The following is a 24,028-nucleotide window of genomic DNA, read 5'->3' as shown; positions in this document are numbered from 1 at the left end:
GCACAACAAAAATGTGATCAAGGTCTCCCTCATCTGATGAGTCTTCCATCAGTTCGTTCTCCACTTCTTCCTGGGCTCCTGCACCTTCCTCACTAGTTTGGCTGCTACCATGCGCCCTGGTAAAACCATCTCCCCCACCCTCACATGCCTGCCGCCTCGGTGCTGCCGACCGTCTGGACCTTGCAGATGTTAGCCCTTCCGCATACAACTCCTCCTCCTCTACTTCCTCCACCTCCTCTTTTGCCACCACCTGTCTCCGAATTCTGTTTAACATGTGCTCCAGCATGTAAATCACCGGAATAGTCATGCTGATAATGGCATCGTCAGCACTAAACATCTTCGTCGCCATTTCAAAACTGTGCAGAAGGGTGCATAGGTCCCTGATCTGAGACCACTCCTCCAGCGTGATTTGCCCCACCTCTGGATCTCGTTGGCCCAGGCTATACGTCAGAACGTATTGCACCAGGGCTTGTCGGTGCTGCCACAGTCGCTGCAACATGTGCAGAGTTGAATTCCACCGGGTAGGCACATCGCATTTTAGCCGGTGAAGTGGCAGGCCCAACGACTTCTGTAGAGATGTAAGTCGCTGAGCTGCGGGATGCGAATGGCGGAAGTGAGCACACAGCGACCGTGCCCTCTGCAGAAGGCCATCTAGTCTGGGATAGTGGGCTAAAAATTGCTGGACAACCAGGTTCAACACGTGAGCCATACAAGGCACGTGTGTGACATTGCCCCGGCGAAGGGCCGCACCCAGGTTTGCAGCATTGTCGCACACAGCCTTCCCTGGTTTCAGGTCCAGTGGAGACAACCATTCATGAAATTGGTTCTCCAGAGCTGACCACAACTCCTCAGCTGTGTGACTCACATTTCCCAGACATTTCAATGTAAAAACCGCCTGATGACGTTGAGCCCTACTGCCAGCATAGTAAGGAGGTGTGCAGGATCCCTTCTGCGCAGTTAGAAAGCTTGTGGCATGACCAGACAGGCTTTGGGTGCAGGTGGAAGACCGAGAGGAGGTTGAGGAGGCAGAAGCAGTGGAGGAACTTTGACATAAAGAGGATTGACGCACAACTCGTGGGGACGGCAAGACTTGGACAGCAGCCCCTTGTCCTGCTGTCACCATAGTTACCCAGTGCCCAGTCAGCGACATGTAACGCCCCTGTCCATGCCTACTCGTCCAAGTGTCTGTGGTGAAATGCACCCTGTCACACACAGAGTTTCTCAAAGAAGCGGTGATGTTGTGTGCGACATGCTGGTGGAGCGCAGGCACACCTTTCTTTGAGAAGTAGTGCCGACTGGGCATCTGGTATTGGGGCACTGCGACGGACATAAGGTCTCGAAAATCCTCTGTGTCCACCAGGCGGAAAGGCAGCATTTCTGTAGCCAAGAGCTTGCAGATGGTGAAATTCAACCTCTTAGCTTTCTCATGGCTAGGAGGAAATGGTCTTTTACTTGTCCACATCTGAGGGACCGAGGGCTGGCTATTGTGCTTAGACGGGGTTGATAAGGGTGTCCCCGGCAAACTGCCGGTCTGTGAGGAAGATGCAGGCGGACATGTTAGGTTGCCTTGATACAAAGGTGGTGCTATCGATGTCGGACAGCGCTCAACACCAGCTGGTGTTACCACCTCCAAAGAAAATGATGACCTGCCAATCACGCTGGCTGTTGCGGGTAAAGAGGTGGCAGGTGTGCGCCCCAAAATAGGTGTGACTGCTGTCCCCCCAGTCACAGAGGATGAAGAGGCCGCGGATGCACAAGATATGGCAGACGGTGGTTGGCCCGGCCGGCTAGGCCGCATTGTAGCACACTGAGCTTCCCACTGCAACTTATGCTTCATGTCCATGTGCCGGTTCATGCATGAAGTACTCAAACTATGTATTTTTTGGCCTCTACTTAGCTTTTGCTGACAAATGTTACAGATAACACGAGTTGGGTCATCTTTATCGATCTGAAAAAATGCCCAGGGTATGCAAGGCTTAGCACCCATGCGACCTGAAGAGCCACCACGACTTGTGGTGAGAGGCAGAGTTGTGTTTGAGGATGCAGTTGTTGACGTGCTTCCAGTACTACGTCTCTGTCCAGGAAGGCGCAACCTGACCTCGTCGTCACTAGCATCTTCCTCCACCTCCTCTGCTGACCTCATCTCTTGGCTGACTGTGGGTTGACAGTAAGTGGGATCTCCAACCTCATCATCATCACCCTGTGCGTTATCACACCCGTCGTCCTCAGAGCCAACCTGTTCCTGCCCTGACAAAAAACTAAAGTTGTCGCTCCAATCAGGTATTTGAGTCTTATCATCGTCTTCCTCATTGTCTCCACCAACAGGAGTTACAGTTTGGGAATGAGGGTCTACATTATGGTCAGAACCTTCTGCGTCTGGTCCTGGATCCGACTCATAAAGATTCTGGGCATCAGTGCAGATCATTTCCTCGTCTGGATTCACAGAAGCGCTGGAGTCGACCTCTGATTCCCAGGCTATAGTATGAGTAAACAGCTCTGCAGACTCAACCATCTGTTCTACCTCATACTCAGACGGGCAGCTGGAGATTTGGGAGCTGTGAGGAAGCAAGTGCGATTGGGGTGACACCTTTGAGGACTGGAGTATTTGTGATGTTGAAGTTGATGTGGAGGAGAGCCCACTTAAAGGAGCAATTGATATCCGTTGAAGCACCTGCTGTTTTTGTGCCTCATCTGGAATTTGTAGCAATTGGCGTGGCCGTAAGAAAGGGATCTTATCACATTGTCCGCTAAAAGAAGTAGACATTTTAGTTTGGCTGGAAGATGGTCTTTCTTCTGCAGATGTTACTGTTGCTTTAACACCTACCCCACGGACACAACCTTTTTTCCCCTTCCCAACAGGCCTATTCCCCTTTCCACCAGCAGCAGGCCTTTTTCCACTCATTTTGGTGGTTAACTAATTAACAACTCTGGAGTTGTTTGCACAAAAAAACAATGGATGGGAACCGAGCAGAGCTGAGTGGCCAAACTGTGGTATTAGGCCAAAACTATTGGCTGGGTTAGATGCAGAAAAAAATTATATTCAATTTGCAACCTGATGGAGGTCAGTATAGATGGACTAATAGAGAAAGTCCCACATACTGCTAGAAGGCCAAATATTTTTTCAGAGCTAGATGCAGATAAAAATTATTTTTAATTTGCAACCTGATGGAGGTCAGTATAGATGGACTAATAGAGAAAGTCCCACACACAGCTAGAAGCCCAATATTTTTTCAGAGGTAGATGCAGAAAAAAATTATTTTTAATTTGCAACCTGATGGAGATCAGTATAGATGGACTAATAGAGAAAGTCCCACACACTGCTAGAAGGCCAAATATTTTTTCAGAGCTAGATGCAGATAAAAATTATTTTTAATTTGCAACCTGATGGAGGTCAGTATAGATGGACTAATAGAGAAAGTCCCACACACAGCTAGAAGCCCAATATTTTTTCAGAGGTAGATGCAGAAAAAAATTATTTTTAATTTGCAACCTGATGGAGGTCAGTATAGATGGACTAATAGAGAAAGTCCCACACACAGCTAGAAGCCCAATATTTTTTCAGAGGTAGATGCAGAAAAAAATATATTCAGTTTGCAACCTGATGGAGGTCTGTATAGATGGATTAATAGAACAAGTCCCACACACAGCTAGAAGCCCAATATTTTTTCAGAGGTAGATGCAGAAAAAAATATATTCAGTTTGCAACCTGATGGAGGTCTGTATAGATGGATTAATAGAACAAGTCCCACACACAGCTAGAAGCCCAATATTTTTTCAGAGGTAGATGCAGAAAAAAATATATTCAGTTTGCAACCTGATGGAGGTCTGTATAGATGGATTAATAGAACAAGTCCCACACACAGCTAGAAGCCCAATATTTTTTCAGAGGTAGATGCAGAAAAAAATATATTCAGTTTGCAACCTGATGGAGGTCTGTATAGATGGATTAATAGAACAAGTCCCACACACAGCTAGAAGCCCAATATTTTTTCAGAGGTAGATGCAGAAAAAAATATATTCAGTTTGCAACCTGATGGAGGTCTGTATAGATGGATTAATAGAACAAGTCCCACACACAGCTAGAAGCCCAATATTTTTTCAGAGGTAGATGCAGAAAAAAATATATTCAGTTTGCAACCTGATGGAGGTCTGTATAGATGGATTAATAGAACAAGTCCCACACACAGCTAGAAGCCCAATATTTTTTCAGAGGTAGATGCAGAAAAAAATATATTCAGTTTGCAACCTGATGGAGGTCTGTATAGATGGATTAATAGAACAAGTCCCACACACAGCTAGAAGCCAAATATTTTTTCAGAGGTAGATGCAGAAAAAAATATATTCAGTTTGCAACCTGATGGAGGTCTGTATAGATGGATTAATAGAACAAGTCCCACACACAGCTAGAAGCCCAATATTTTTTCAGAGGTAGATGCAGAAAAAAATATATTCAGTTTGCAACCTGATGGAGGTCAGTATAGATGGATTAATAGAACAAGTCCCACACACAGCTAGAAGCCCAATATTTTTTCAGAGGTAGATGAAGAAAAAAATATATGCAGTTTGCAACCTGATGGAGGTCAGTATAGATGGATTAATAGAACAAGTCCCACACACAGCTAGAAGCCCAATATTTTTTCAGAGGTAGATGAAGAAAAAAATATATGCAGTTTGCAACCTGATGGAGGTCAGTATAGATGGACTAATACAACAAGTCCCACACACAGCTAGAAGCCCAATATTTTTTCAGAGCTAGATGCAGAAAAAAATTATATTCAATTTGCAACCTGATGGAGGTCAGTATAGATGGACTAATAGAATGATGCTATGCCCAAAAGATTTTACTTCACTAGGTGCAGTAAAAAAATTGGTATTCTATACACAGGTGGTATATCTTGCAATACAGATAGGCTACTCCACTGACTAACACACTCTGCAATAGGCCAAAAAGGATTAGCTTTGCTAGATTCAGCCAAATGCTGTGAAAAAAACTTGCACAGCACTGGCACAGACCTGCCTGGCAAAAACTGATAGGAACTGATGTAACCTAGTCCTGAAAAGGACTCCAATTACAATTAGTCTTTACTCCCACAATCTATCTATTTAAGAGCACAGACCTGCCTGATAAAAGTCGTAGGAAATGCTGTAACCTAGTCCTTACAAGGACTGCAATCACAACTATTCCCTACTCCCAAGCTATCTGTAGATTTGTGCGAAAATTGGCTTGAAATTAACAAGGTATAGCGCACACAGCAAGAGCGGTGCCGTCTAACACGCAGCTGCAGCAGTGAGAAAATGGTGGCGACGGGGAAAATGGCTTGGTCTTATAGGGCAAGGACATGTGACATACACTGCCAATGACACATGCCCTTGCTTGTGTGAAAAAAAGCACTTCGCTCCGTGTATGCGCTGCTGATGGGCTGACAGATTGCACCTCCCCACTGCAAATGCGGGAAAGAGAAAAAAAAATGGAGATCTTCATTGTTCCTGCAGAGATCCATCCCCTGCCCCTCCCCCCACCCCGCTGTACACTCAAACTGCGTATTAACATTAATTTTCATCATTACTGAGAAAAAATCCAGTTATGATTTTGGTGCACGAACAGTTATCGAACATAACCTCGAACAGCCGAATTTTTCTCAAATTGTTCGTGTTCGCCGAACGGCTCAAACACTGCCCAAAACAGCTCGAATTTGAGATTGGCGAACAGTTCGAGTAGAACAACGCTCATCTCTACTGAAGAGCAGAAGATCAGTTAGATGAGACAGTTGAAAAAAATCTAAGAAATATTCTCTTCAATTTTTTTCTCATTTTCGTGGTTGCTAAACTCTAAGAAGAAAGAAGAGCCTGAGACTTAACACGAAAAATTAAAAGAGACTAAAAGCATCACCAAATGTGAAAAACAATTCATGCGTTTTCATGCGTTGGCCAGGAATCGAACCCGGGTCAACTACTTGGAAGGAAGCGATTCTCACCACTATACCACCAACACTTACAGAAGCCATGTTTTTTTCTTACATTTTCTGCACTAACAATACGAAATTATTAGTAAAAAGTAAGACGTGCCAGGAAAAAAAAACCCACATAAGTATTGCATTGACCAGGAATTAATCGCAGGTCAACTGCTTGGAAAGCAGGTTTGCTCACCACTATACCAAAAATGCTTAAGGTACCCAGCATTTTTTTCACATTTTCTGCACTAACCCTTCAAAATTGTTAGTAAAAATTATGACGTGCCTGAAAAAAAAACACACCCATGTTTTACATTGGCCAGTAATCAAACCCGGGTCAACTGCTTGGAAGGCAGCTATGCTCACCACTATACCACCAATGCTTACAGGATCAGCTTTTTTTTTTACATTTTCTGCACTAACATTACAAAATAGTTTGTAAAATGTATGATATGCCAGAAATAAAACTACATAAGTATTGCATTGGCTGGGAATCAAACCCGGGTCAACTGCTTGGGAAGCAGCTATGCTCACCACTATACCACCAATGCATGAACCAGCTTGACTGGTTTGGGATCATGTCTGTTAAATCTGCTAAAGTTTTACTTAAAAAAAAGGAGGACTGAATATGTCTTGAAAGAGCCAAATACTAAAAAGTTTAAAAACAAGGCAAAGCATTGTCCAAAACTCAAAGATGAATTCTTGTGAATCAGCTATGGAGCTTTTCCGCCAATTCTTACAATTCTCTCAATTATTTTCACTTTTTTGCCAATAAGGTAACTAAACTCTTACCAAGAAAGAAAGTACACTATGAGCCTTAGGTCAAACAGATTACAAAGAGTGAACAGCAGCACCAAATTCCCCATAAAGATCTCTGCCATTTTTGGCATTTTTAACACTAACGCTAAAGACAGAGGAGTTTTTGGAATCAGTTATGTAGCTTTTCCACCTCTGCCTACAAATTCTCTCAATTAGCTTTGCTTTTTGCCCACTAAGGTAGCTAAAGTGTTACCAAGAAAGAAATAAAAGCATAAGCCTTAGCACAGAAAGTGAAAAAGAGTCCAAACACCACCAAATGCAAAAAAACAATGAGTTCTTCAAGAATTAAACTATGGCCTATTGTTTTAAAAGCAACTACACCCACCAGCATAACACCAATGCCAACCCTGACATTGCTTTCATATTGGAGACAAACCCTACAAAGTATTTAATCAACAACTGAAGAGCAGAAGATCAGTTAGATGAGACAGTTGAAAAAAAGCTAAGAAATATTCTCTTCAATTTTTTTCTCATTTTCGTGGTTGCTAAACTCTAAGAAGAAAGAAGAGCCTGTGACTTAACACGAAAAATTAAAAGAGACTAAAAGCATCACCAAATGTGAAAAACATTTCATGCGTTGGCTGAGAATCGAACTCGGGTCAACTACTTGGAAGGCAGGGATTCTCACCACTATACCACCAACACTTACAGAAGCCATGTTTTTTTCTTACATTTTCTGCACTAACAATACGAAATTATTAGTAAAAAGTAAGACGAGCCAGGAAAAAAAAACCCACATAAGTATTGCATTGACCAGGAATCAATCGCAGGTCAACTGCTTGGAAGGCAGGTTTGCTCACCACTATACCAAAAATGCTTAAGGTACCCAGCATTTTTTTCACATTTTCTGCACTAACCCTACAAAATTGTTAGTAAAAAGTATGACATGCCTGAAAAAAAAAAACACCAATGTTTTGTATTGCCCGGGAATTGAACCAGGGTCAACTGCTTGGAAGGCAGCAATGCTCACCACTATACCACCAATGCTTACAGGGTCAGCTTTTTTTTTTACATTTTCTGAACTAACATTACAAAATAGTTTGTAAAATGTATGATATGCCAGAAATAAAACTACATAAGTATTGCATTGGCTGGAAATCGAACACGGGTCAACTGCTTGGGAAGCAACTATGCTCACCACTATACCACCAATGAATGAACCCACTTGACTGGTTTGGGATTTTGGCTGTTAAATCTGCTAAAGTTTTACTTAAAAAAGGAGGACTGAGTATGTCTTGAAAGAGCCAATTACTAAAAAGTTTAAAAACAAGGCAAAGCATTGTCCAAACCTCAAAGATGAATTCTTGTGAATCAGCTATGGAGCTTTTCCACCAATTCTTACAATTCTCTCAATTATTTTCACTTTTTTGCCAATAAGGTAACTAAACTCTTACCAAGAAAGAAAGTACACTAGGAGTCTTAGCTCAAAAAGATTACAAAGAGTCAGCACCAGCACCAAATTACCCCTTAATGCCATTTTTGGCATTTTTAACACTAACTCTAAAGACAGAGGAGTTTTTGGAATCAGTTATGTAGCTTTTCCACCTATGCCTACAAATTCTCTCAATTAGCTTTGCTTTTTGCCAACTAAGGTAGCTAAAGTGTTACCAAGAAAGAAATAAAAGCATAAGCCTTAGCACAGAAAGTGAAAAAGAGTCCAAACACCACTAAATGCAAAAAAACAATGAGTTCTTCAAGAATTAAACTATGGCCTATTGTTTTAAAACCAACTACACCCACCAGCATAACACCAATGCCAACCCTGACATTGCTTTCATATTGGAGACTAACCCTACAAAGTGTTTAATCAACAACTGAAGAGCAGAAGATCAGTTAGATGAGACAGTTGAAAAAAAGCTAAGAAATATTCTCTTCAATTTTTTTCTAATTTTCGTGGTTGCTAAACTCTAAGAAGAAAGAAGAGCCTAAGAATTAACACGAAAAATTAAAACAGACTAAAAGCATCACCAAATGTGAAAAACAATTCATACATTGGCTGAGAATCATACTCAGGTCAACTACTTGGAAGGCAACGATTCTCACCACTATACCACCAACACTTACAGAAGCCATGTTTTTTTCTTACATTTTCTGCACTATCAATACGAAATTATTAGTAAAAAGTAAGACGTGCCAAGAAAAAACCCCCCACATAAGCATTGCATTGACCAGGAATCAATCGCAGGTCAACTGCTTGGAAGGCAGGTTTGCTCACCACTATACCAAAAATGCTTAAGGTACCCAGCGTTTTTTTCACATTTTCTGCACTAACCCTACAAAATTGTTAGTAAAAAGTATGACGTGCCTGAAAAAAAAAAACCCACATAAGTATTGCATTGACCAGGAATCAATCGCAGGTCAACTGCTTGGAAGGCATGTTTGCTCACCACTATACCAAAAATGCTTAAGGTACCCAGCATTTTTTTCAAATTTTCTGCACTAACCCTTCAAAATTGTTAGTAAAAAGTATGACGTGACTGAAAAAAAAAAACACCGATGTTTTGTATTGGCCGGGAATTGAACCCGGGTCAACTGCTTGGAAGGCAGCTATGCTCACCACTATACCACCAATGCTTACAGGGTCAGCTATTTTTTTTACATTTTCTGCACTAACATTACAAAATAGTTTGTAAAATGTATAATATGCCAGAAATAAAACTACATAAGTATTGCATTGGCTGGGAATCGAAACCGTGTCAACTGCTTGGGAAGCTGCTATGCTCACCACTATACCACCAATGCATGAACCAACTTGACTGGTTTGGGATTATGGCTGTTAAATCTGCTAAAGTTTTACTTAAAAAAAGGAGGACTGAATATGTCTTGAAAGAGCCAATTACTAAAAAGTTTAAAAACAAGGCAAAGCATTGTCCAAAACTCAAAGATGAATTCTTGTGAATCAGCTATGGAGCTTTTCCACCAATTCTTACAATTCTCTCAATCATCTTCTCTTTTTTGCCAATAAGGTAACTAAACTCTTACCAAGAAAGAAAGTACACTATGAGCCTTAGCTCAAAAAGATTACAAAGAGTCAGCACCAGCACCAAATTACCCCTAAAGACCTCTGCCATTTTTGGCATTTTTAACACTAACTCTAAAGACAGGGGAGTTTTTGGAATCAGTTATGTAGCTTTTCCACCTCTGCCTACAAATTCTCTCAATTAGCTTTGCTTTTTGCCAACTAAGGTAGCTAAAGTGTTACCAAGAAAGAAATAAAAGCATAAGCCTTAGCACAGAAAGTGAAAAAGAGTCCAAACACCACCAAATGCAAAAAAACAATGAGTTCTTCAAGAATTAAACTATGGCCTATTGTTTTAAAAGCAACTACACCCACCAGCATAACACCAATGCCAACCCTGACATTGCTTTCATATTGGAGACTAACCCTACAAAGTGTTTAATCAACAACTGAAGAGCAGAAGATCAGTTAGATGAGACAGTTGAAAAAAAGCTAAGAAATATTCTCTTCATTTTTTTTCTCATTTTCGTGGTTTCTAAACTCTAAGAAGAAAGAAGAGCCTGAGACTTATCACGAAAAATTAAAACAGACTAAAAGCATCACCAAATGTGAAAAACAATTCATACATTCGCTGAGAATCAAACTCAGGTCAACTACTTGGAAGGCAGCGATTCTCACCACTATACCACCAACACTTACAGAAGCCATGTTTTTTTCTTACATTTTCTGCACTATCAATACAAAATTATTAGTAAAAAGTAAGACGTGCCAAGAAAAAACCCCCCACATAAGTATTGCATTGACCAGGAATCAATCGCAGGTCAACTGCTTGGAAGGCAGGTTTGCTCACCACTATACAAAAAATGCTTAAGGTACCCAGCATTTTTTTCACATTTTCTGCACTAACCCTACAAAATTGTTAGTAAAAAGTATGACGTGCCTGAAAAAAAAAACACCAATGTTTAGTATTGGCCGGGAATTGAACCCAGGTCAACTGCTTGGAAGGCAGCTATGCTCACCACTATACCACCAATGCTTATAGGGTCAGCTTTTTTTTTTACATTTTCTGCATTACCATTACAAAATAGTTTGTAAAATGTATGATATGCCAGAAATAAAGCTACATAAGTATTGCATTGGCTGGAAATCAAACCCAGGTCAACTGCTTGGGAAGCAGCTATGCTCACCACAATACCACCAAAGCATGAACCAACTTGACTGGTTTGGGATTATGGCTGTTAAATCTGCTAAAGTTTTACTTAAAAAATGGAGGACTGAATATGTCTTGAAAGAGCCAATTGCTGAAAAGTTTAAAAACAAGGCAAAGCATTGTCCAAAACTCAAAGATGAATTCTTGTGAATCAGCTATGGAGCTTTTCCACCAATTCTTGCAATTCTCTCAATTATTTTCACTTTTTTGCCAATAAGGTAACTAAACTCTTACCAAGAAAGAAAGTACACTATGAGCCTTAGCTCAAAAAGATTACAAAGAGTCAGAACCAGCACCAAATTACCCCTAAAGACCTCTGCCATTTTTGGCATTTTTAACACTAACGCTAAAGACAGAGGAGTTTTTGGAATCAGTTATGTAGCTTTTCCACCTCTGCCTACAAATTCTCTCAATTAGCTTTGCTTTTTGCCCACTAAGGTAGCTAAAGTGTTACCAAGAAAGAAATAAAAGCATAAGCCTTAGCACAGAAAGTGAAAAAGAGTCCAAACACCACCAAATGCAAAAAAACAATGAGTTCTTCAAGAATTAAACTATGGCCTATTGTTTTAAAAGCAACTACACCCACCAGCATAACACCAATGCCAACCCTGACATTGCTTTCATATTGGAGACAAACCCTACAAAGTATTTAATCAACAACTGAAGAGCAGAAGATCAGTTAGATGAGACAGTTGAAAAAAAGCTAAGAAATATTCTCTTCAATTTTTTTCTCATTTTCGTGGTTGCTAAACTCTAAGAAGAAAGAAGAGCCTGTGACTTAACACGAAAAATTAAAAGAGACTAAAAGCATCACCAAATGTGAAAAACATTTCATGCGTTGGCTGAGAATCGAACTCGGGTCAACTACTTGGAAGGCAGGGATTCTCACCACTATACCACCAACACTTACAGAAGCCATGTTTTTTTCTTACATTTTCTGCACTAACAATACGAAATTATTAGTAAAAAGTAAGACGAGCCAGGAAAAAAAAACCCACATAAGTATTGCATTGACCAGGAATCAATCGCAGGTCAACTGCTTGGAAGGCAGGTTTGCTCACCACTATACCAAAAATGCTTAAGGTACCCAGCATTTTTTTCACATTTTCTGCACTAACCCTACAAAATTGTTAGTAAAAAGTATGACATGCCTGAAAAAAAAAAACACCAATGTTTTGTATTGCCCGGGAATTGAACCAGGGTCAACTGCTTGGAAGGCAGCAATGCTCACCACTATACCACCAATGCTTACAGGGTCAGCTTTTTTTTTTACATTTTCTGAACTAACATTACAAAATAGTTTGTAAAATGTATGATATGCCAGAAATAAAACTACATAAGTATTGCATTGGCTGGAAATCGAACACGGGTCAACTGCTTGGGAAGCAACTATGCTCACCACTATACCACCAATGAATGAACCCACTTGACTGGTTTGGGATTTTGGCTGTTAAATCTGCTAAAGTTTTACTTAAAAAAGGAGGACTGAGTATGTCTTGAAAGAGCCAATTACTAAAAAGTTTAAAAACAAGGCAAAGCATTGTCCAAACCTCAAAGATGAATTCTTGTGAATCAGCTATGGAGCTTTTCCACCAATTCTTACAATTCTCTCAATTATTTTCACTTTTTTGCCAATAAGGTAACTAAACTCTTACCAAGAAAGAAAGTACACTAGGAGTCTTAGCTCAAAAAGATTACAAAGAGTCAGCACCAGCACCAAATTACCCCTTAATGCCATTTTTGGCATTTTTAACACTAACTCTAAAGACAGAGGAGTTTTTGGAATCAGTTATGTAGCTTTTCCACCTATGCCTACAAATTCTCTCAATTAGCTTTGCTTTTTGCCAACTAAGGTAGCTAAAGTGTTACCAAGAAAGAAATAAAAGCATAAGCCTTAGCACAGAAAGTGAAAAAGAGTCCAAACACCACTAAATGCAAAAAAACAATGAGTTCTTCAAGAATTAAACTATGGCCTATTGTTTTAAAACCAACTACACCCACCAGCATAACACCAATGCCAACCCTGACATTGCTTTCATATTGGAGACTAACCCTACAAAGTGTTTAATCAACAACTGAAGAGCAGAAGATCAGTTAGATGAGACAGTTGAAAAAAAGCTAAGAAATATTCTCTTCAATTTTTTTCTAATTTTCGTGGTTGCTAAACTCTAAGAAGAAAGAAGAGCCTAAGAATTAACACGAAAAATTAAAACAGACTAAAAGCATCACCAAATGTGAAAAACAATTCATACATTGGCTGAGAATCATACTCAGGTCAACTACTTGGAAGGCAACGATTCTCACCACTATACCACCAACACTTACAGAAGCCATGTTTTTTTCTTACATTTTCTGCACTATCAATACGAAATTATTAGTAAAAAGTAAGACGTGCCAAGAAAAAACCCCCCACATAAGCATTGCATTGACCAGGAATCAATCGCAGGTCAACTGCTTGGAAGGCAGGTTTGCTCACCACTATACCAAAAATGCTTAAGGTACCCAGCGTTTTTTTCACATTTTCTGCACTAACCCTACAAAATTGTTAGTAAAAAGTATGACGTGCCTGAAAAAAAAAAACCCACATAAGTATTGCATTGACCAGGAATCAATCGCAGGTCAACTGCTTGGAAGGCATGTTTGCTCACCACTATACCAAAAATGCTTAAGGTACCCAGCATTTTTTTCAAATTTTCTGCACTAACCCTTCAAAATTGTTAGTAAAAAGTATGACGTGACTGAAAAAAAAAAACACCGATGTTTTGTATTGGCCGGGAATTGAACCCGGGTCAACTGCTTGGAAGGCAGCTATGCTCACCACTATACCACCAATGCTTACAGGGTCAGCTATTTTTTTTACATTTTCTGCACTAACATTACAAAATAGTTTGTAAAATGTATAATATGCCAGAAATAAAACTACATAAGTATTGCATTGGCTGGGAATCGAAACCGTGTCAACTGCTTGGGAAGCTGCTATGCTCACCACTATACCACCAATGCATGAACCAACTTGACTGGTTTGGGATTATGGCTGTTAAATCTGCTAAAGTTTTACTTAAAAAAAGGAGGACTGAATATGTCTTGAAAGAGCCAATTACTAAAAAGTTTAAAAACAAGGCAAAGCATTGTCCAAAACTCAAAGATGAATTCTTGTGAATCAGCTATGGAGCTTTTCCACCAATTCTTACAATTCTCTCAATCATCTTCTCTTTTTTGCCAATAAGGTAACTAAACTCTTACCAAGAAAGAAAGTACACTATGAGCCTTAGCTCAAAAAGATTACAAAGAGTCAGCACCAGCACCAAATTACCCCTAAAGACCTCTGCCATTTTTGGCATTTTTAACACTAACTCTAAAGACAGGGGAGTTTTTGGAATCAGTTATGTAGCTTTTCCACCTCTGCCTACAAATTCTCTCAATTAGCTTTGCTTTTTGCCAACTAAGGTAGCTAAAGTGTTACCAAGAAAGAAATAAAAGCATAAGCCTTAGCACAGAAAGTGAAAAAGAGTCCAAACACCACCAAATGCAAAAAAACAATGAGTTCTTCAAGAATTAAACTATGGCCTATTGTTTTAAAAGCAACTACACCCACCAGCATAACACCAATGCCAACCCTGACATTGCTTTCATATTGGAGACTAACCCTACAAAGTGTTTAATCAACAACTGAAGAGCAGAAGATCAGTTAGATGAGACAGTTGAAAAAAAGCTAAGAAATATTCTCTTCATTTTTTTTCTCATTTTCGTGGTTTCTAAACTCTAAGAAGAAAGAAGAGCCTGAGACTTATCACGAAAAATTAAAACAGACTAAAAGCATCACCAAATGTGAAAAACAATTCATACATTCGCTGAGAATCAAACTCAGGTCAACTACTTGGAAGGCAGCGATTCTCACCACTATACCACCAACACTTACAGAAGCCATGTTTTTTTCTTACATTTTCTGCACTATCAATACAAAATTATTAGTAAAAAGTAAGACGTGCCAAGAAAAAACCCCCCACATAAGTATTGCATTGACCAGGAATCAATCGCAGGTCAACTGCTTGGAAGGCAGGTTTGCTCACCACTATACAAAAAATGCTTAAGGTACCCAGCATTTTTTTCACATTTTCTGCACTAACCCTACAAAATTGTTAGTAAAAAGTATGACGTGCCTGAAAAAAAAAACACCAATGTTTAGTATTGGCCGGGAATTGAACCCAGGTCAACTGCTTGGAAGGCAGCTATGCTCACCACTATACCACCAATGCTTATAGGGTCAGCTTTTTTTTTTACATTTTCTGCATTACCATTACAAAATAGTTTGTAAAATGTATGATATGCCAGAAATAAAGCTACATAAGTATTGCATTGGCTGGAAATCAAACCCAGGTCAACTGCTTGGGAAGCAGCTATGCTCACCACAATACCACCAAAGCATGAACCAACTTGACTGGTTTGGGATTATGGCTGTTAAATCTGCTAAAGTTTTACTTAAAAAATGGAGGACTGAATATGTCTTGAAAGAGCCAATTGCTGAAAAGTTTAAAAACAAGGCAAAGCATTGTCCAAAACTCAAAGATGAATTCTTGTGAATCAGCTATGGAGCTTTTCCACCAATTCTTGCAATTCTCTCAATTATTTTCACTTTTTTGCCAATAAGGTAACTAAACTCTTACCAAGAAAGAAAGTACACTATGAGCCTTAGCTCAAAAAGATTACAAAGAGTCAGAACCAGCACCAAATTACCCCTAAAGACCTCTGCCATTTTTGGCATTTTTAACACTAACTCTAAAGACAGAGGAGTTTTTGGAATCAGTTATGTAGCTTTTCCACCTCTGCCTACAAATTCTCTCAATTAGCTTTGCTTTTTGCCAACTAAGGTAGTTAAAGTGTTACCAAGAAAGAAATAAAAGCATAAGCCTTAGCACAGAAAGTGAAAAAGAGTCCAAACACCACCAAATGCAAAAAAACATTGAGTTCTTCAAGAATTAAACTATGGCCTATTGTTTTAAAAGCAACTACACCCACCAGCATAACACCAATGCCAACCCTGACATTGATTTCGTATTGGAGACTAACCCTACAAAGTGTTTAATCAACAACTGAAGAGCAGAAGATCAGTTAGATGAGACAGTTGAAAAAAATCTAAGAAATATTCTCTTCAATTTTTTCTCATTTTCGTGGTTGCTAAACTCCAAGAAGAAAGAAGAGCATGAGCCATAACACGAAAAATTAACACAGACTAAAAGCATCACCAAATGTGAAAAACAATTCATACGATGGCCAGGAATTGAACCCGGGTCAACTGCTTGGAAGGCAGCTATGCTCACCACTATACCACCAACACTTACAGAAGCCATGTTTTTTTCTTACATTTTCTGCACTAACAATACAAAATTATTAGTAAAAAGTAAGACGTGCCAGGAAAAAAAAACCCACATAAGTATTGCATTGACAAGGAATCAATCGCAGGTCAACTGCTTGGAAGGCAGGTTTGCTCACCACTATACCAAAAATGCTTAAGGTACCCAGCATTTTTTTCACATTTTCTGCACTAACCCTACAAAATTGTTAGTAAAAATTATGACGTGCCTGAAAAAAAAACACACCTATGTTTTGCATTGGCCAGGAATCGAACCTGGGTCAACTGCTTGGAAGGCAGCTATGCTCACCACTATACCACCAATACTTACAGGATCAGCTTTTTTTTTTACATTTTCTGCACTAACATTACAAAATAGTTTGTAAAATGTATGATATGCCAGAAATAAAACTACATAAGTATTCCATTGGCCGGGAATCGAACCCGGGTCAACTGCTTGGGAAGCAACTATGCTCACCACTATACCACCAATGCATGAACCAGCTTGACTGGTTTGGGATTATGGCTGTTAAATCTGCTAAAGTTTTACTTAAAAAAAGGAGGACTGAATATGTCTTGAAAGAGCCAATTACTAAAAAGTTTAAAAACAAGGCAAACCATTGTCCAAAACTCAAAGATGAATTCTTGTGAATCAGCTATGGAGCTTTTCCACCAATTCTTACAATTCTCTCAATTATTTTCACTTTTTTGCCAATAAGGTAACTAAACTCTTACCAAGGAAGAAAGTACACTATGAGCCTTAGCTCAAAAAGATTACAAAGAGTCAGCACCAGCATCAAATTACCCCTAAAGACCTCAGCCATTTTTGGCATTTTTAACACTAACTCTAAAGACAGAGGAGTTTTTGGAATCAGTTATGTAGCTTTTCCATCTCTGCCTACAAATTCTCTCAATTAGCTTTGCTTTTTGCTAACTAAGGTAGCTAAAGTGTTACCAAGAAAGAAATAAAAGCATAAGCCTTAGCACAGAAAGTGAAAAAGAGTCCAAACACCACCAAATGCAAAAAAACAATGAGTTCTTCAAGAATTAAACTATGGCCTATTGTTTTAAAAGCAACTACACCCACCAGCATAACACCAATGCCAACCCTGACATTGCTTTCATATTGGAGACTAACCCTACAAAGTGTTTAATCAACAACTGAAGAGCAGAAGATCAGTTAGATGAGACAGTTGAAAAAAAGCTAAGAAATATTCTCTTCATTTTTTTTCTCATTTTCGTGGTTGCTAAACTCTAAGAAGAAAGAAGAGCCTGAGACTTAACACGAAAAATTAAAACAGACTAAAAGCATCACCAAATGTGAAAAACAATTCATAAATTGGCTGAGAATCAAACTCGGGTCAACTACTTGGAAGGCAGCGATTCTCACCACTATACCACCAACACTTACAGAAGCCATGTTTTTTTCTTACATTTTCTGCACTATCAATACGAAATTATTAGTAAAAAGTAAGACGTGCCAGGAAAAAAAAACCCACATAAGTATTGCATTGACCAAGAATCAATCGCAGGTCAACTGCTTGGAAGGCAGGTTTGCTCACCACTATACCAAAAATGCTTAAGGTACCCAGCATTTTTTTCACATTTTCTGCACTAACCCTACAAAATTGTTAGTAAAAAGTATGACGTGCCTGAAAAAAAAAACACCAATGTTTAGTATTGGCCGGGAATTGAACCCAGGTCAACTGCTTGGAAGGCAGCTATGCTCACCACTATACCACCAATGCTTATAGGGTCAGCTTTTTTTTTACATTTTCTGCATTAACATTACAAAATGGTTTGTAAAATGTATGATATGCCAGAAATAAAGCTACATAAGTATTGCATTGGCTGGAAATCAAACCCAGGTCAACTGCTTGGGAAGCAGCTATGCTCACCACAATACCACCAAAGCATGAACCAACTTGACTGGTTTGGGATTATGGCTGTTAAATCTGCTAAAGTTTTACTTAAAAAAAGGAGGACTGAATATGTCTTGAAAGAGCCAATTACTGAAAAGTTTAAAAACAAGGCAAAGCATTGTCCAAAACTCAAAGATGAATTCTTGTGAATCAGCTATGGAGCTTTTCCACCAATTCTTGCAATTCTCTCAATTATTTTCACTTTTTTGCCAATAAGGTAACTAAACTCTTACCAAGAAAGAAAGTACACTATGAGCCTTAGCTCAAAAAGATTACAAAGAGTCAGCACCAGCACCAAATTACCCCTAAAGACCTCTGCCATTTTTGGCATTTTTAACACTAACTCTAAAGACAGAGGAGTTTTTGGAATCAGTTATGTAGCTTTTCCACCTCTGCCTACAAATTCTCTCAATTAGCTTTGCTTTCTGCCCACTAAGGTAGCTAAAGTGTTACCAAGAAAGAAATAAAAGCATAATCCTTAGCACAGAAAGTGAAAAAGATTCTAAACACCACCAAATGCAAAAAAACAATGAGTTCTTCAAGAATTAAACTATGGCCTATTGTTTTAAAAGCAACTACACCCACCAGCATAACACCAATGCCAACCCTGACATTGCTTTCGTATTGGAGACTAACCCTACAAAGTATTTAATCAACAACTGAAGAGCAGAAGATCAGTTAGATGAGACAGTTGAAAAAAATCTAAGAAATATTCTCTTCAATTTTTTTCTCATTTTCGTGGTTGCTAAACTCTAAGAAGAAAGAAGAGCATGAGCCTTAACCCGAAAAATTAAAACAGACTAAAAGCATCACCAAATGTGTTAGACAATTCATGCGTTGGCTGAGAATCAAACTCGGGTCAACTACTTGGAAGGCAGCTATGCTCACCACTATACCACCAACACTTACAGAAGCCATGTTTTTTTCTTACATTTTCTGCACTAACAATACGAAATTATTAGTAAAAGTAAGACGTGCCAGGAAAAAAACCCCCACATAAGTATTGCATTGACCAGGAATCAATCGCAGGTCAACTGCTTGGAAGGCAGGTTTGCTCACCACTATACCAAAAATGCTTAAGGTACCCAGCATTTTTTTCACATTTTCTGCACTAACCCTACAAAATTGTTAGTAAAAAGTATGACGTGCCTGAAAAAAAAACCCACCGATGTTTCGTATTGGCTGGGAATTGAACCCGGGTCAACTGCTTGGAAGGCAGCTATGCTCACCACTATACCACCAATGCTTACAGGATCAGCTTTTTTTTTACATTTTCTGCACTAACATTACAAAATAGTTTGTAAAATGTATGTTATGCCAGAAATAAAACTACATAAGTATTGCATTGGCCGGGAATCGAACCCGGGTCAACTGCTTGGGAAGCAGCTATGCTCACCACTATACCACCAATGCATGAACCAACTTGACTGGTTTGGGATTATGGCTGTTAAATCTGCTAAAGTTTTACTTAAAAAAAGGAGGACTGAATATGTCTTGAAAGAGCCAATTACTAAAAAGTTTAAAAACAAGGCAAAGCATTTTCCAAAACTCAAAGATGAATTCTTGTGAATCAGCTATGGAGCTTTTCCACCAATTCTTACAATTCTCTCAATTATTTTCACTTTTTTGCCAATAAGGTAACTAAACTCTTACCAAGAAAGAAAGTACACTATGAGCCTTAGCTCAAAAAGATTACAAAGAGTCAGCACCAGCACCAAATTACCCCTAAAGACCTCTGCCATTTTTGGCATTTTTAACACTAACTCTAAAGACAGAGTAGTTTTTGGAATCAGTTATGTAGCTTTTCCACCTCTGCCTACAAATTCTCTCAATTAGCTTTGCTTTCTGCCCACTAAGTTAGCTAAAGTGTTACCAAGAAAGAAATCAAAGCATAAGCCTTAGCACAGAAAGTGAAAAAGATTCCAAACACCACCAAATGCAAAAAAACAATGAGTTCTTCAAGAATTAAACTATGGCCTATTGTTTTAAAAGCAACTACACCCACCAGCATAACACCAATGCCAACCCTGACATTGCTTTTATATTGGAGACTAACCTTACAAAGTGTTTAATCAACAACTGAAGAGCAGAAGATCAGTTAGATGAGACAGTTGAAAAAAAGCTAAGAAATATTCTCTTCAAATTTTTTCTCATTTTCGTGGTTGCTAAACTCTAAGAAGAAAGAAGAGCCTGAGACTTAACACGAAAAATTAAAACAGACTAAAAGCATCACCAAATGTGAAAAACAATTCATGCGTTGGCTGAGAATCGAACTTGGATCAACTACTTGGAAAGCAGCGATTCTCACCACTATACCACCAACACTTACAGAAGCCATGTTTTTTTCTTACATTTTCTGCACTAGCAATACGAAATTATTAGTAAAAAGTAAGACGTGCCAGGAAAAAAACCCCCACATAAGTATTGCATTGACCAGGAATCAATCGCAGGTCAACTGCTTGGAGGGCAGGTTTGCTCACCACTATACCAAAAATGCTTAAGGTACCCAGCATTTTTTTCACATTTTCTGCACTAACCCTACAAAATTGTTAGTAAAAAGTATGACGTGCCTGAAAAAAAAAAACACAGATGTTTTGTATTGGCAGGGAATTAAACCCGAGTCAACTGCTTGGAAGGCAGCTATGCTCACCACTATACCACCAATGCTTACAAGACCAGCTTTTTTTTTTACATTTTCTGCACTAACATTACAAAATAGTTTGTAAAATGTATGATATGCCAGAAATAAATCTACATAAGTATTGCAATGGCCGGGAATCAAACCTGGGTCAACTGGTTAGGAAGCAGCTATGCTCACCACTATACCACCAATGCATGAACCCACTTGACTGGTTTGGGATTTTGGCTGTTAAATCTGCTAAAGTTTTACTTAAAAAAGGAGGACTGAATATGTCTTGAAAGAGCCAATTACTAAAAAGTTTAAAAACAAGGCAAAGCATTGTCCAAAACTCAAAGATGAATTCTTGTGAATCAGCTATGGAGCTTTTCCACCAATTCTTACATTTCTCTCAATTATTTTCACTTTTTTGCCAATAAGATAACTAAACTCTTACCAAGAAAGAAAGTACACTATGAGCCTTAGCTCAAACAGATTACAAAGAGTCAACAGCAGCACCAAATTCCCCCTAAAGACCTCTGCCATTTTTGGCATTTTTAACACTAACTCTAAAGACAGAGGAGTTTTTGGAATCAGTTATGTAGCTTTTCCACCTCTGCCTACAAATTCTCTCAATTAGCTTTGCTTTCTGCCCACTAAGGTAGCTAAAGTGTTACCAAGAAAGAAATTAAAGCATAAGCCTTAGCACAGAAAGTGAAAAAGATTCCAAACACCACCAAATGCAAAAAACAATGAGTTCTTCAAGAATTAAACTATGGCCTATTGTTTAAAAAGCAACTACACCCACCAGCATAACACCAATGCCAACCCTGACATTGCTTTCATATTGGAGACTAACCCTACAAAGTATTTAATCAACAACTGAAGAGCAGAAGATCAGTTAGATGAGACAGTTGAAAAAAATCTAAGAAATATTCTCTTCAATTTTTTTCTCATTTTCGTGGTTGCTAAACTCTAAGAAGAAAGAGGAGCATGAACCTTAACACGAAAAATTAAAACAGACTAAAAGCATCACCAAATGTGAAAAACAATTCATGCGTTGGCAGGGAATTGAACCCGGGTCAAATGCTTGCAAGGCAGATATGCTGACCACTATACCACCAACACTTTCAGAAGTCATGTTTTTTTCTTACATTTTCTGCACTAACAATACAAAATTATTAGTAAAAAGTAAGACGTGCCAGGAAAAAAAAACCCACATAAGTATTGCATTGACCAGGAATCAATCGCAGGTCAACTGCTTGGAAGGCAGGTTTGCTCACCACTATACCAAAAATGCTTAAGGTACCCAGCATTTTTTTCACATTTTCTGCACTAACCCTACAAAATTGTTAGTAAAAATTATGACGTGCCTGAAAAAAAAACACACCCATGTTTTGCATTGGCCAGGAATCGAACCCAGGTCAACTGCTTGGAAGGCAGCTATGCTCACCACTATACCACCAATGCTTACAGGATCAGCTTTTTTTTTTACATTTTCTGCACTAACATTACAAAATAGTTTGTAAAATGTATGATATGCCAGAAATAAAACTACATATGTATTGCATTGGCCGGGAATCGAACCCAGGTTAACTGCTTGGGAAGCAACTATGCTCTCCACTATACCACCAATGCATGAACAAACTTGAGGGATTTGGGATTATGGCTGTTAAATCTACTAAAGTTTTACTTAAAAAAAGGAGGACTGAATATGTCTTGAAAGAGCCAATTACTAAAAAGTTTAAAAACAAGGCAAAGCATTGTCCAAAACTCAGAGATGAATTCTTGTGAATCAGCTATGGAGCTTTTCCACCAATTCTTACAATTCTCTCAATTATTTTCACTTTTTTACCAATAAGGTAACTAAACTCTTACCAAGAAAGAAAGTACACTATGATCCTTAGCTCAAAAAGATTACAAAGAGTCTGCACCAGCACCAAATTACCCCTAAAGACCTCTGCCATTTTTGGCATTTTTAACACTAACTCTAAAGACAGAGGAGTTTTTGGAATCAGTTATGTAGCTTTTCCACCTCTGCCTACAAATTCTCTCAATTAGCTTTGCTTTCTGCCCACTAAGGTAGCTAAAGTGTTACCAAGAAAGAAATAAAAGTATAAGCCTTAGCACAGAAAGTGAAAAAGAGTCCAAACACCACCAAATGCAAAAAAACAATGAGTTCTTCAAGAATTAAACTATGGCCTATTGTTTTAAAAGCAACTACACCCACCAGCATAACACCAATGCCAACCCTGACATTGCTTTTATATTGGAGACTAACCTTACAAAGTGTTTAATCAACAACTGAAGAGCAGAAGATCAGTTAGATGAGACAGTTGAAAAAAAGCTAAGAAATATTCTCTTCAATTTTTTTCTCATTTTCGTGGTTGCTAAACTCTAAGAAGAAAGAAGAGCCTGAGACTTAACACGAAAAATTAAAACAGACTAAAAGCATCACCAAATGTGAAAAACAATTCAAGCGTTGGCTGAGAATCAAACTTGGATCAACTACTTGGAAAGCAGCGATTCTCACCACTATACCACCAACACTTACAGAAGCCATGTTTTTTTCTTACATTTTCTGCACTAACAATACGAAATTATTAGTAAAAAGTAAGACGTGCCAGGAAAAAAACCCCCACATAAGTATTGCATTGACCAGGAATCAATCGCAGGTCAACTGCTTGGAGGGAAGGTTTGCTCACCACTATACCAAAAATGCTTAAGGTACCCAGCATTTTTTTCACATTTTTTGCACTAACCCTACAAAATTGTTAGTAAAAAGTATGACGTGCCTGAAAAAAAAAAAACACACATGTTTTTTATAGGCAGGGAATTGAACCCGGGTCAACTGCTTGGAAGGCAGCTATGCTCACCACTATACCACCAATGCTTACATGGTCAGCTTTTTTTTTTACATTTTCTGCACTAACATTACAAAATAGTTTGTAAAATGTATGATATGCCAGAAATAAAACTACATAAGTATTGCGTTGGCTGGAAATCGAACCCGGGTCAACTGCTTGGGAAGCAGCTATGCTCACCACTATACCACCAATGAATGAACCAAGTTAACTGGTTTGGGATTTTGGCTGTTAAATCTGCTAATGTTTTACTTAAAAAAGAAGGACTGAATAGGTCTTGAAAGAGCTAATTACTAAAAAGTTTAAAAACAAGGCAAAGCATTGTCCAAAACTCAA

General features: G+C 38.8%; 4 non-coding genes across 4 annotated transcripts; all 4 read right to left on the bottom strand.

Annotated features, from left to right (window-relative positions):
• Positions 1-9,272: 9,272 nt before the first annotated feature.
• TRNAG-UCC (transfer RNA glycine (anticodon UCC)) lies at positions 9,273-9,344 on the bottom strand. The gene has a single exon. It is a non-coding gene; the product is annotated as a tRNA-Gly (tRNA).
• A 4,358-nt stretch (positions 9,345-13,702) lies between these two features.
• Positions 13,703-13,774, bottom strand: TRNAG-UCC (transfer RNA glycine (anticodon UCC)). Its single transcript has one exon. It is a non-coding gene; the product is annotated as a tRNA-Gly (tRNA).
• A 2,770-nt stretch (positions 13,775-16,544) lies between these two features.
• TRNAG-UCC (transfer RNA glycine (anticodon UCC)) lies at positions 16,545-16,616 on the bottom strand. Its single transcript has one exon. It is a non-coding gene; the product is annotated as a tRNA-Gly (tRNA).
• A 2,936-nt stretch (positions 16,617-19,552) lies between these two features.
• TRNAG-CCC (transfer RNA glycine (anticodon CCC)) lies at positions 19,553-19,624 on the bottom strand. The gene has a single exon. It is a non-coding gene; the product is annotated as a tRNA-Gly (tRNA).
• Between the last annotated feature and the right edge of the window lie 4,404 nt (positions 19,625-24,028).

The sequence above is a fragment of the Phyllobates terribilis genome, unplaced genomic scaffold, assembly GCF_046119375.1.
Source record: "Phyllobates terribilis strain yellow unplaced genomic scaffold, ASM4611937v1 Scaffold_3__8_contigs__length_932513732, whole genome shotgun sequence".
Lineage (NCBI taxonomy): Eukaryota > Metazoa > Chordata > Amphibia > Anura > Dendrobatidae > Phyllobates > Phyllobates terribilis.
The sequence above is the reverse complement of the archived record's forward strand: the minus strand, read 5'-3'. Positions and strand labels throughout refer to the sequence as shown.